This window comes from Felis catus, chromosome B4, assembly GCF_018350175.1.
Source record: "Felis catus isolate Fca126 chromosome B4, F.catus_Fca126_mat1.0, whole genome shotgun sequence".
Taxonomy (NCBI): Eukaryota; Metazoa; Chordata; class Mammalia; order Carnivora; family Felidae; genus Felis; species Felis catus.
In genome coordinates, this window is record NC_058374.1 from 88,982,833 (window position 1) to 88,996,527 (window position 13,695).

At 41.4% G+C, this 13,695-nt stretch overlaps 1 long non-coding RNA gene across 2 annotated transcripts in view; it reads left to right on the top strand.

Annotated features, from left to right (window-relative positions):
* Positions 1-4,788: 4,788 nt before the first annotated feature.
* LOC123386625 overlaps positions 4,789-13,695 on the top strand; it is an 88,639-nt gene continuing 79,732 nt past the window's right edge. Inside the window, exon 1 of one of the 2 annotated variants that reach the window (XR_006600824.1) lies at positions 4,789-5,272. This is a non-coding gene — a long non-coding RNA (uncharacterized LOC123386625). The remainder of the gene's footprint in view (positions 5,273-13,695) is intronic. The other variant, XR_006600823.1, reaches the window with a different exon arrangement.

Below are 13,695 nucleotides of genomic sequence, written 5' to 3' on the forward strand. Positions count from 1 at the left end.
TGGTCCCTTCCATTTTAAAAAAAAATAAAGGAGATTAAAATTCCTTTTGAAGAGAGTCCCAAATTTTCTGGTGTATTTCTGTAAATCCAACAGATTTGGTTGGATGGTTGGTTCATTTGAAGTTTGAGTTAGCCTTAAAGGGATTCACCTCTGTTTTCAGAATGTGAAGATGGATGAAACAAAAAGAAAAAACTCCAGGCTGTAGATGAGGGTTACGTGCTTCTCAGAAGCCCAAACAATCGACCTCATATTGGACAGGGAGGTAGAGAGCAGAACCCAGCAGCACAGGCATCTGAGTGGAGGAAAATAAAGAGCTGTGCTTTCCGTGTGCGTGAAGAACAGTAGGAAGGCAGGCTCCCGGCCACTGCAGTGTTGGGGAAATCTTCTGATGTGATGACTCCACAACCATTTTCTGGTAACTGGATCATTCTTACAATTTCAGCCATCGTTTCTTTTTTGTCCTGAGGGTCTGGATTTCTCTTTATTTATTTCTTTTACGAGAGATGTCATTTCCTCCTTTAAGATCAAGTTCGTTCCCTTCACCTTTGCATATGTATCCACCAACTTCTGTATTTTTAACGACTCTTTTTCTAGGCTGGTATCTTCTAAGTACGTCTCAAGCATCTAAATATTCCTTTTGAGCAGAACTAAGCATGTCAAAAAAATTGATGCTTCGTCTGAATGAGTACAGCCACTATTCGTGCAACTTGAATACTCATTTCACATAAAATCAGCCTCTGATCTAATGCATGAGCCTGAACAAATATAACAGACCCACCAAAAAGCCAATGGCAGATACACACATCACTGACTCCCACCGGAGACTACTGTGGATGAGGTCTGGTCTCATGTCATCTGGCAGCAGCTGTGCCACCACTTCTTGTGACTTCCCCAGGATCAGCCGAAAGCCAAGCTCCATGGTAGCTCACACCCCCTCTGCAGCACTGAGGTCCCCCCACAGAGTCCCACTGGGTAGTCATAGTTCCAACAGCCTACAACAAACCACAGAGAATCCTGCCGTGTTCTACCTGGAACCCAACTCACATTTAACAAACCTAATAGTCTACCAGTAGAGCTGGCCAAAGAAGAGGATGGGGCGGTGCCTGGGTGGCTCAGCTGGTTAAGCGTCCAGCTCCTGATTTCAGCTCAGGTCTCACGGTTTGTGAGTTCGAGCTCAGCAGTGGGCTCTGTGCTGACAACGTGGAGACTACTTGGGATTCTCTCTCTCCCTCTCTCTCTGCTCCTCCCCCACTCACACTTTGTCTCTCTCAACCAAATAATAATAGTAATAAAACACAAGGTGGAGGATGGGTATCATTACTTTTAAAATTTGCTTTCTGCCATAGTGATCTCCCTTTTTTCTTTTTAACTTTTTTGATGATGAAACATTTTAATAAAGTCAATATGCATACTGTGAAATTCACGTATTTAAGGGTACAAATGTAACGATTTTGACAGGCTACATTTGTGAAACAAATGCTCCAATCTAGATTAGAACATGTTTATCCCTCTAGAAGTCTCCCTTATGCCTCTTTTCCTTTCCTTGTGCCTCAGTCTCCCTTTCCAGAGGCAATCACCATTCTGATTTCTATCACCATAAATTAATTTTGACTGTTCTCAAACTTCCCGTATATGGTCTCATACGGAGAGTATTACAATACACTCAATACAATGTTTTGAATTTCATTCATGTTGGTGAGTGGAGTAGTTCACTCTTTTTAAGTTCCTATTATGCCAGTGTAAAAATAGCCAATGATTTGTTTATCCATTTTCCTATTGGTGACATTTTAATGTTCCACTTGTCTTAGGTAAATACCTAGGAATGGAGATGTTTAACAGGTAAAAAGCTGCCAAATCGTTTTTCAGAGTGGCTGCACCACTGTAGACTATTATCTACAATATATGAGGGCTGCAGTTGCTCTGCATCCGCACCAATATTTGTTTTTTTGAACGTTCGCCATTTTTATACAAGTGAATCGGTCCGAGTGTTCTTTTATTTTTTTTATTTTTTTTTATTTTTGAGAAAGACCGAGTGTGAGTGGTGGAGGGGCAGAGAGAGAGGGAGACACAGAATCTGAAGCAGGCTCCAGGCTCTGAGCTGTCAGCCCAGAGCCACACGAGGCTCGAACCTGCCAACCGTGAGATCATGACCAGAGCAGAAGTCAGAGGCTCAATTGACTGAGCCACCCAGGCGCCCCGGTCCTAGTGTTCTTAATTTGCCTTTCAAAACACAAGACATTTGCCTTATTTTCATAGATTTACAGAAGTTCTACCTACATATAATCTAGTCATCAGGGTATATGTTAGATATATACGATGAAAATAACATACTCTCAATCTGTGGCTTTCAGCTTCATTTTATAAATGCTCTTTGATGTACAAGAGGTTTCACCTTCGATGAAGTCCAGTTGAACACCTTGTCCCTTTTATGGTCAGTGCTTCTTAAGTCCCAAGACAATCTTTGTCTGCTCCCAAATCATGAGGACGTTCTCCTACCTTTTCTTCTAGATGTTTTATAATCTGAACTTTTACATTTGCATCTTGGGTTAATTTTTGTATAGAATGATGTAGGAGTCAAGGCTTATTGACTCCTTTTTCTCTTGATTATGGGTCACCTTTTCCTAATATGTATGTTCGGTCATTTTCATAATATTCTGGATGGTGCAGATAATATATCATAGAAAACCTAGGGTGTGGTCTTCCTTTAATCGATGTTGTATGTGACATAGTAGACAATTAAGTCAAACCTTTTGGTCAGGCTGGATTCTTTTTTTTTTTTTTTTTCCTTGTTAGCATAGGTGTATTTGTTTTGTCTTTAGTCCTAGGAATGGCCCTTCCTCTTCTGGAGTGAACTTTCTGGATTTTCGTTAGAACGTCAGCAGTGCTCCATCTGTTCTCGGCACACTGGCTGAGCTGGCACCCATGCATCCACAGCCCTGGGCTCTCTCAGCTTTCAGCCCTGCAGTGGCAGCCCTTGGCTAGGCCTCCCTGCCCTTGGACATGGTCCTGCAGGGGACTTCCAGGTAGACTTCTGGCCCCATCCCCAGCCTTGTCCACAGCTTCCCTGCCTTGTGAAATCCAGCCTCCCCAGCAGCCCATTTCTGCCTCCCCAGCAGCCCATTTCTGCCTCCTTAGCTCAGGGCAACCAAGTGTTCTGCTTGGGCTGCACACCGACCTTGCTAGTTCTGGCAAGTGTCACTACCTGAGAGCCAGGACGCACCTCATGTGCTTCCACACTCTCAAGAACCTCGGTCCTTGGGGCGCCTGGATGGCTCAGGGGGTTAAGCATCCGACTTCAGCTCGGGTCACGATCTCATAGGTCACGAGTTCAAGTCTCATGTCGGGCTCGTGCTGACAGCGCAGAGCATGCAGCCTGCTTGGGCTTCTGTGCCTCTCCCTCCCTCTGCCCCTCTCCTGCTCGTGCACTCTCTCTCTCTCTCAAAAATAAATAAATATTAAAAAGAAAAAAAAAAAGAATGGGCACCTGGGTAGCTCAGTCAGTTAGGTGTCCGACTTCAGCTCAGGCCATGATCTCACAGTTTGTGAGTTCAAGCCCTGCAACAGGCTCTGTGCTGACAGCTTGGAGACTGGAGCCAGCTTCTGATTCCATGTCTCTTTCTCTCTCTCTCCACCACTGATGCTCTTTCCCTCCCTCTCTCTCTCTCTCTCTCTCTCAAAAAAATAAACAAACATTAAAAAAAAATGAAGAAGAAGAACCTCAATACTGGACCAGGATGGAAAATAGTCATCCCATGTGTTTTGTCTAGTTTTATGTTTGTGTTGTGACTGATGGGTTGAATTGTATGTACCTCCTTCCCCGCCCAACCAAATTCCTGTGTTGTAAGTCCTAACCCCCAGCCCTTCACAATTTTAATTGGCAATAAGGTTACTGCAGATGTAATTAGTTAAGAGGAGCTCACGCTGAAGTAGGGTGGATCCTTTACTCAATATGACTTATGTCCTTATAAAGAAGAGAAATTTGAAGGCAGACATGCACACACGGAGAATGCCATATAAAGTGGAAGGCAGAGATCTACAAGCCAAGGACGCCCAACCAGAAGCCAAGGGAGGGGTCTGGAACAGATCCTTTGCTCACAGCCCTCACAAGGAACCAACCAAGGACACCTTGATTTTGTACTTCCAGCCCCGAGACTGTGAGGCAATAATTTCTGTTGTTAAGCCACCCAGCTTGTGGTATGCCATGAGGGCAGCCCTAGCAAAAACTAATGCACTGCTACAGGAGAATACGAACAGCGCCAGTGGCTCTGCCCTCAATGTGAATTTCTTAACACTACTTGTGGGCCCCTTCCTCTGGGGCCCGCTGGGTAGTGCCCTGCACCCCACACTCTCCATCTTCAGCTCTGTATTCAGGCTCTGAAGCTCTTGCAACAGCCGCTAGGCATCACCGGACGACCCAGGAAAGACTTTAAAATATACCAGAACCCCATCTCCAGAGATTCTGCTGTCATCAGTCCGGCATGGGTTCTGAAAATCAATTTCTTTTTTAATGTTTCCCAGGTGATTCTAATGTGTGGCCAGGATGGAGAAGCCCTGTTTTAAGCCCTACAGCCCAAGTCAACTGCCCAAGTTCCTTGCCATCTGGCTTTGTTTTAGGCTTGGTACTTTAGTACTTATTTTTACAGCAGGTAGAACATATTTATGACAATATCTTTCACTAAAACAACGTGATGGCTTTAACTAAAAGATAAAGTGGTACAGACTGTTCATTTTGTTCATTCAAAGAAAGAGCCGGGGCGCCTGAGTGGCTCAGTCGGCTAAGTGGCCGACCCTTCAAGAAACAGAAAGAAGTCTGGTAGGAGTGCAACCTACAAAAACAAGAGAATGAGGGAGACCCATAGCAAGTGGAGCTTTATAAGCCAGTGTGGCGTGCAAAATGGCCCCAAAAAGATGTTCACACTCTGAAACCCGTGAATATGGCAAAAAGGACCTTGCAGATATAATCAAGGTTAAGACCTTCTGCGAGAGAGGCTAGTCTGGATTATCCAGGTGGACCCAATCTAATTAGATGAGCCCCTGAAAGCAGAACACTGTTTACAGCTGGTGGCAGGTGAAGAGGTGAGGCAGATGGGAAGTCGGAGAGATTAAAAGCCAGAGAAGGAGGGGTGACACGAGGGAGGTGGGCAGCTTCACGTTGCTGAAAGAGGCTCCTGTCTGTTAACCAGCAAAGAAACGGGGACCTAGCCATCCAAACTCAAGGAACTAAATTCTGCCACCAGTTCATTGGAAGTGAATCCTCCTGCAGAGCATCCAGGTAAAGGCCCAGGTTGGCCAACGTCTTGATTTTACCTTGTGCAACCAAAACAGGAATCAGTCAGATCCACCTGGACTATGGGCTTACAGAACTAAGAGATATTAAATGTGTGTTGTTTAAAGCAGCTAAGTTTGTGGGTTACTTCCTGTGGCAGCAATAGAAAAACAATATAGCCAGAAATTAAGTTGATTATTTGTATGTTGTTTTAAGTTCGGGGTAAGTCCAAACTGAGTCAACCCTGAAGTATCAATCTATTTTAATCACTATGCAACTGACTTAGCTACAGGCTGGAGTCTACATGTGCCAACCATTAGCCCAAAATTCTCTGTCTTCAGCAACAATACTATAAACACAAAAGTGTTCGAATTGCTTTGCTCCTTTGTATCAGTTTTTACCTATATTTACAATTAGTATTTTTATACTCTGCGTTGTTTTTACCCGTCGGTTTCTATTTATGCTTCACTCAGCACCGGGACAATTTGTACAGGAATTTAAGACGGTTAAAATGCAAGTGTTAAGTAAATACTAAGTGGATGTTATTATAAAAAGGAGGCACCTGTTGTCTGCTAATACTGGTAGGAATGTCTGTGAGTGGTTTCTCTTATGCTTTTGAAATTAAATAGTAATAAAAACACCATTGCTTCAGGTAAGAAAATGTTAAGAAGATAAAAATATAGACTGACAGCCTTGGGAACTAAAACTGGATTTCAACATGACTTATTCCTCTCATCCTTTGTTGCTTAACAAAGGAGAACTTGAAAGCTGCAGATAATTCTTATTAAAACCATCACGGTTATTGGGAGGAGGCATACCACGTAGGATGTGTTTTCATAAAGCAAACAATACTGTCAGCAGTAGACCTAATGCTGATTGAAGAGCTCTCAACTTCTCAGGAGAAATCAATTTTTCCTCCTAAGGCAAATTCAGTTCTCTGACAAAGTACCTTTTTTCTTCTTCTTTCAAAGTCTTTGGTCATCTTTAATGAAGCAAAATTTAGAGCTCTACCCAGTCTATTTATAAATGTAGGCTGATTCAAGCACTCTGCAAGTGGGACCCTACTGGTAAAAACAAGATAACAGGCCCAAAAAGGAGTCATTAGGCTAAGGCCCACATCAGAAAACTGTGACTTAATACTGAACTTATTACAGAGTTGGCATCTCCCAGGAATGGAATCTTAAACCACTCATTCTGGTATTCCCTCATAAGCACTAGTGAAGGAATCTGCCTGATAGATCCCCACCCTCCCCTAAAGGAAGATTCTCTTAGAATGTGAACAAAAACCTGCATGATGATAAGTGGCAATGAAACACACATCTTGGTAGAGGTTTCCAAGTAGAAATAATCACTGTTTCTATGAGTTTGATATATATGTATATACATAAATACACACACCACGTTTTCTTTATTCATGATGGACACTTAGGTTGTATTCATGTGTTGGCCATTGTGAATAATGCTTCAATAAACATGGCAATGCAGATAACTCTTCAACATAGCATTCTTGTTTCCTTTGGGTATATTCCCAGAAGTGGAATTGCTGGATCGAACCATAGATCCTTATAGGATCATATGGTAGATCCTTGCCAGCATTTTTTTTTTCTGTCTTTTTGGTTATAGCCACTCTGACAGATGTGAGGTGATAGCTCATTGTGGTTTTTGTTGTATTTCCTTTATGATTAATAATGTTGAGCACCTTTTCATGTACCTGTTGGTCATTCATGTATCTTCTTTCAAAAAATGTCTATTTAGGGCCTTTTCCCATTTTTAATTAGATTCAATGGGTTTGTTTTTGCTATTGAGTTGCATGAGCTATTTATATATTTTGGATATTAACTGTTTATCAGATGTATGATTTGCAAATATTTTTCCCATTTTATGAGTTCTTGTTAAATTATTTATCTCTGTTCTCTTGTACCTCTCTGAGCATTTTTAGAACCATTATTTTGAATTTTTTGTAAAGCATTTTCTGGACCTTCATCTTTCGGGGGTCAGTTCCTGGAACTTTATTGTGTTCCTTTGGTGGAGTCATGTTTCCTGGATTCTTTGTGATCCTTGTAGTCTTGCACAGATGTCTACATATTGGAAGAAGTAATCCAAATGAAGTTGTTCTTGCCTTCCTTCTTTCCCTGCAGTCACTCTCAGGTGTTTTGTTCCACTGTGTTGCTAAAGTTTCTTAATGGACTGCAGAACTCTCCTAGTGCTGGTCCTCTTCATGGATATCTGTCTAATCGTTCATCTTTGTAGGGAGATAGAGGCTGGGGTGTCCCAGCCATCTTGGTGATGTCTGATTCCTAGGTTTTCGTTTTGGGGAAAATGGATATGTGGTAAACCCTTAACTGACATGCTAAAGGCCAAGAATAGGAACACATCTGATGGGGAAAATTAAGACTTGTGTTTTGACAGGTTATATTTGAAATGTTTAGTGGATATGCAAAGGATACCCACGTGAAATGATTACACAGGCAGGTGAACATTTAAATCTGAAGCTTAGGAGCCTTACAGATGTTTCCTGTCCTGACAGATCATGTTGGGATGTAGACACTGTAGAACAGGGAGATTAGGTGACCTGATCAAGATCATAACATAAAAATGTCAAATAGCCAGACTCGAAACCCAGTGCTCTTTCCATTAGACACACAAACCCTGAAGCAAAGAAAATCTATTGCCCCATCCGCACCCTTTTCCACTAAGCTTCATGTAAAAAAGTTTGGAAGGGTAACTTGGAGACCAAAGGAACTTGCAAGGATGGAGCTGTGTAATGGTGGCTGACTTTTCTTCAACAAGGTAACAAGTAGCAACAAAATGAAGGGCTAATTGACCCTAAATGTAGTGGACTTTAGCAGGCACAGACCTAACCTTCAAGGTTTAACCCTTTATAAGTGACCGATTCCCATGATAGGTTGTGATCTTGCTAAGATTAAAAATCTGTACCAACATATTCTAAGGCTTATATGTGGGAATAAGTCTTTTCACTAGTGAGTGAGCCTACCTGTCTTCTCAGTATCCACCTCTCAACTTGGTTTTGTTATTTCTCCTTGTCTTCTTGTACGTGGGGACTTTCAGTAAATGATAAAAAATGTTCGATTCTAAAATACACAATAATCAGGGGTTCCTGGGTGGCTCAGTCGGTTGGGCGGCTGACTTTGGCTCAGGTCATGATCTCGCGGTCCGTGAGTTCGAGCCCCGCGTCGGGCTCTGTGCTGACAGCTCAGGGCCTGGAACCTGCTTCAGATTCTGTGTCTCCCTCTCTCTGACCCTCCCCCGTTCATGCTCTGTTTCTCTCTGTCTCAAAAATAAATAAACGTTAAAAAAATAAAATACACAATAATCAAAAACAAGTAACAAAAATAAAGGCATCCATAAAGAAAGTTCAACTGATTTAAACATAACTTTAGCATCATATTTATATAATTATTAGATTTGAAGGAATTTTTAAAAAATTTTAGTGATGCCTCATTGCATGTTATGGGGGAAATTGTTTGCTATCATGGTGTTTTGGGAATTACAACATTCTAAAATGTACTTCTTTCAGATATCAGGAGTTCATGCTATTATTTATTTAAATGCCAGGAACTCTCTTGATACTAGGCCAAAAACACACCTGTCTATCAAGAGAAAATTTAAAAAAAAATTTTTTTTAATGTTTATTTATTTTTGAGACAGAGACACAACATGAACAGGGAAGGGGCAGAGAGAGAGAGGGAGACACAGAACCTGAAACAGGCTCCATCCAGGCTCTGAGCTGTCAGCACAGAGCCCGACGCGGGGCTCGAACTCACGAACTGTGAGATCATGACCTGAGCCAAAGTCGGACGCTTAACCGACCAAGCCACCCAGGTGCCCCAAGAGAAAATTTTAATACCTGCATTAAAATGGAAAGAAATGAAGGTAAACTGTGTGCATATTTGGTGGTGCAACTTTCAGTCTGATACGCTCTGCTGTCACGTGTCTGTCCAATATGGGCAATGGTCCAATATATAGAACACTTGTGTGGTTTCCACAGATGATCAACCAATTTAACAGGACTTGTAGATGAATGCAGTTGATAGTTTGGACCAAGAGAACATGCAGCTACAAAGAAAATTTTAGGGCCCAAATATACAAACTTTGCCTTCTTAGTTAAAAAGTAGAAAATTCAACCCAGCAGCAAGTTTTTTGAAATGGAGGAGTCAGACCTGTAACAATGGAAAATGAAAAGCAGAATCTCGACGGGTGCAAGGGATTCTAAATGGAGTTCTTGAGTGGTAAATACGAAATGAGATAGCAGTAGCGTGGCGTGGGTTTACTAAGACCATGACACAAACTGCTGCTAATAAAATCTGTCATAGAGCGAGGGAGGTGAGCATGTTCACCTGCGTCAGTCTACATTAGGAGAATCTTTCTGAGTCAGTATTTAGACCTCAGATCTACCGTGCACATAATCCAGAGCTGAACTTTGATTCTTTTTTTTTAAACATTTATTTATTATTGAGAGACAGAAAGACACAGCGTCAGCAGGGGAGGGGTAGAGAGAGGGGGAGACACAGAATCTGAAGTAGGTTCCAGGCTCTGAGCTGTCAGCACAGAGCTCGACGCGGGGCTTGAACTCACAAACTGTGAGATCATGACCTGAGCCAAAGTCGGTCGCTTAACCAACTGAGCCACCCAGGAGCCCCTGAGCTTTGATTCTTAAGGTGAGGACAATGGAGAGGAAGGGATAGGAAAGTGCTAAAGAGATTATGGCATTTGCCTGGACTTTGGTTTGCATGTGTATATAAATACAATATATGTATATATGTGTATATAAATACTCTCACGTATATGAGAGTACATGATTTAAATTTCCTTCCTAAATGAAAAGTAACACCCACTTCCTGTAAAAACAAACCAAACAATCTGGAAATGCGTTAAATAAACAATTGTCCTCTCTTCCAAGTACTGCTTTCCAACGGAACCACTATTAACACATGGTGTATGTTTTCACAAACATTTTTCTCTGTGATTTTACATAAATGTACACATGTTTACATAAGAATAAGGAGAGGGATAAAGAGCTTTATATTTCTTTCCAAATGTGGGATCATATTGTAGTCTAGCTCTGTTTTCACTTCATACCTTGTGAACACCAATCCATGTCCTTAAATGGAAATATGCATTTTTAAATGTTCTGAAAACAGAGAATAAGTCTTCCTTACATTGAATGTACCATAGTTTATTCAAAGAACTCCACATGAATGGGCCTTTAGATTGTTTCCAGTTCTCAAGTATCAGTATTACAAGCAGCGCTGCATGGTGAATTGGTCTATCCGTGCACGCTAATGCAAGTATTTCAGTGTGTTCTTTCACACCCCTCTTACCTCTCCAGGTTCTGTCCCCTGTGAGGAAGAATTCAGGACACATAGGCAGAGAAGGAGGCTACCCTTCTGATATGATATGAGGCTCCCTAAAAGCCTTTCTGGCCTGAATTCATCCCTTCCCTGGCCTGCTCAAAAGTCTGGAATTCCCAGTATAAACTAACGTCTTCAGTAGCCTTCCACATCCCCTCCCTAGTTGGAACAGGGGACTTCCAACCTCCTCCCTAGCTAAAACATCGGTAGGAATTTACAAATGTAATTTAATCAGCATGTCTTTCCATTTCAATGCTTGATGAAAATCTTTATAAAATTTTAGTCTATTTTTCTGTCCTTGCGATTTAAAAGGATTAGATTAATTGACTTTATTGCTGTTATTTTAGAGAGTGACAAAGCACAAGTGAGGAAGAGGGGCATAGGGAGAGAGGGAGACAGAGAGAGAGAGAGACAGAGAGAGAGGGAGAGAGAGAGAATATCTTAAGCAGGCTCCATGCTTAATGCAGACCCCGACACAGGGCTCCATCCCATGACCCTGGGATCATGACCTGAACCAAACTCAAAAGTCAGATGCTCAATTGACTGAGCCACTCAGGTGCCCCTAATTTGCTTTTAAAACATGAGGATGTTGGGACACTTAATATCATTCTTAAAGTAATACCATATTTTTCCCAATGTATAATAGATTTTTAGATACAGTGGGTTTCTTTTACATACAGTGTCTCCTTCCCTCCCAACTATCCAGTGAGTCAGGTAGGGCAAAGAGTACTTTGGTTTTATATATGAGAAAATTGAGACTTAGAAATGTTAAGGGACTAACCTAGGACACATAAGAAGAATTGTCGGAATTTATCAGTGATGGGTGCATCATATGCTAGACTTAGAAGCTCTTGGAAATGTGACTGAACTTGAACTGACCTTAGGAGATACCTTGAAATCTTTCATACTGGGAGTTTCCTGGTGCTTAAATACTGTTGTTCTTTCCTTACTCGGTTCTTAAAATATAATGGTGTTATTTGATTTACTTTTTTCTTATAAAAGCAAAGTGTCTTTTAACTTATGTTAATTAAAAGGTCTGATTAGCCACATGATGCTTAAGCTAAGGTTTTCCTCTACTACATACACTGTGACTAAGTATGGATATATGTGAGTTCATCACTAGTGGATACACCAGCCAAGTTAATGAGGCAAGTCTGTGGGCCACCAGCAATAACCTTAACAAGAGTTAACATTTCCAATGTTTTTTGTGTGTTTGTGTGTGTGTTCATCATTCATCTAAGATTTATTCACATCAACTCATTTAATCTTTTCAATAACCTTAGGAGGTGGGTGTTGTTACCACCTCTTTTGTACATGAAAAAAAATGGAGTGCAGAACCATAAGTGACTTACCCAATGTCATGGAGCAAGCAAGCGGCAGAGCTGGATTATAAACCCCCTCGGGTCTGACTCCATCCATGCTCCTATTTTTTTGCGTGTTTTTTTTTTTTTTAATTTGTATTTTACATAAAATAAAAGGACAGAGAGAGCAGGGGAGAGGCAGAGAGACAGAGACAGAATCTGAAGCAAGTTCCAGGCTCCAGGCTATCAGCGCAGAGCCCAGCATTGGGCTTGAACTCACAAGCAGTGAGATCATGACCTGAGCTGAAGTCAGATGCTAACCAATTGCGCCACCCAGGTGCCTCTTATCTGTGCTCTCACATCACTGGGCTATGCTGCAAGGTCAGAATGGCAGTTTCCCACTGTCCTATGTCATTTTCAAGTGCTTCAGGAAGCCAACACTTCAAACCACAACTTATAGACAGTCAGTTCAGTATAAAAATAACTCCAACCAACTCAGAGGAGCCAAAAAGGACAGTTGTAAAGATTCAGACAATTTCCTCAAGATCCCTACTCTTAGCTGCATCTGACCTAATGTGACTTTGCTGTGGGCCAAGAAAAATAATGGAAGGAATTTATTCAGTTTTATTAAATTAATATTCCTAAGTGAGCGAGCTGTACAATAAGACACCCATCCTTACCCACTGGATTAAATTTCATCCAAACGTGGCCCTTATGACCACATTCTCCCTTTATCTCCTAGAGGAAGCTTCAGTTACATGGTTGTAGGAAACTTTTGTTCTTTTCCTCTTGGACTTAATAGGCTTTACTATGTTTTTATTAGCGAGAGTCCGATCTTAAAGGCATTTTTGTTATGTAGTAGTCAACATTTTAACAAAATGAGACCTAATCTTGAGAGTGACACTAAAATTTAACCAACATTTCTCACGTATACTAGAATTATGGTATACAGTCTTAAGCTACAGTGCTTGATTTCAAATCTCAGCTCTGCCACTTGCCAGCTGCATACTCTTGGGAAAAATACCTAATTGTTTTGCCTCTCCTTCTTCTATGAATAGGAATTTTGATATTAAAATTAGTCGGGGTTCTTGAGAAACAGAACCATTAGAATATACGTAGCTAGAGAGAAAGAGATTGATTATAAGAGACTAGTTCATGAGGTTAACGGAGGCTGAGAAGTCCCATTATCTACTGTCTGCAAGCTGGAGGCGCAGTAAAGCCAGTGGTGCAGTTCTAGTCCAAAAACAATGGCCTGACAACCAGGGGGACCAATACTGTGAGTTCCCTGCCCAAGTCTGAAGACTCAAGAGTCAGGAGTACTGATATCTGATGGCAGGAAAAGATGGATGCCCCAACTCAAGCAAAGAGTAAATTCTCCCTTCCTCTGCCTTTGGTTCTATTCCTGTCCTCAGTGATTATATGACATCTTCCTACATTGATGAGGGTAATCTTCTTTACTAGGTCTACCAATTCAGATGCTAATCTCTTTCAAAAACACTCTCACAGACACAGCCAGAATTGGTGTTTTTTCAGCTATCTGGTCATCCCTTAACCCAATCAAGCTGACACCTAAAATTAACTGTCACATCTACTTCATGGGGTTGAGAATTTATTGAGTGCTTGCTATGTTGACCACTGGTCAAAGCTCTTTACCTCTCTTTACTCATTCAGTCTTCACAACTACTAAATTATGGCCAATTTAAAGATGAAAAAACCTAGGCACAGAATGGTTAAGGATCTTATCTAAACAGAAAAT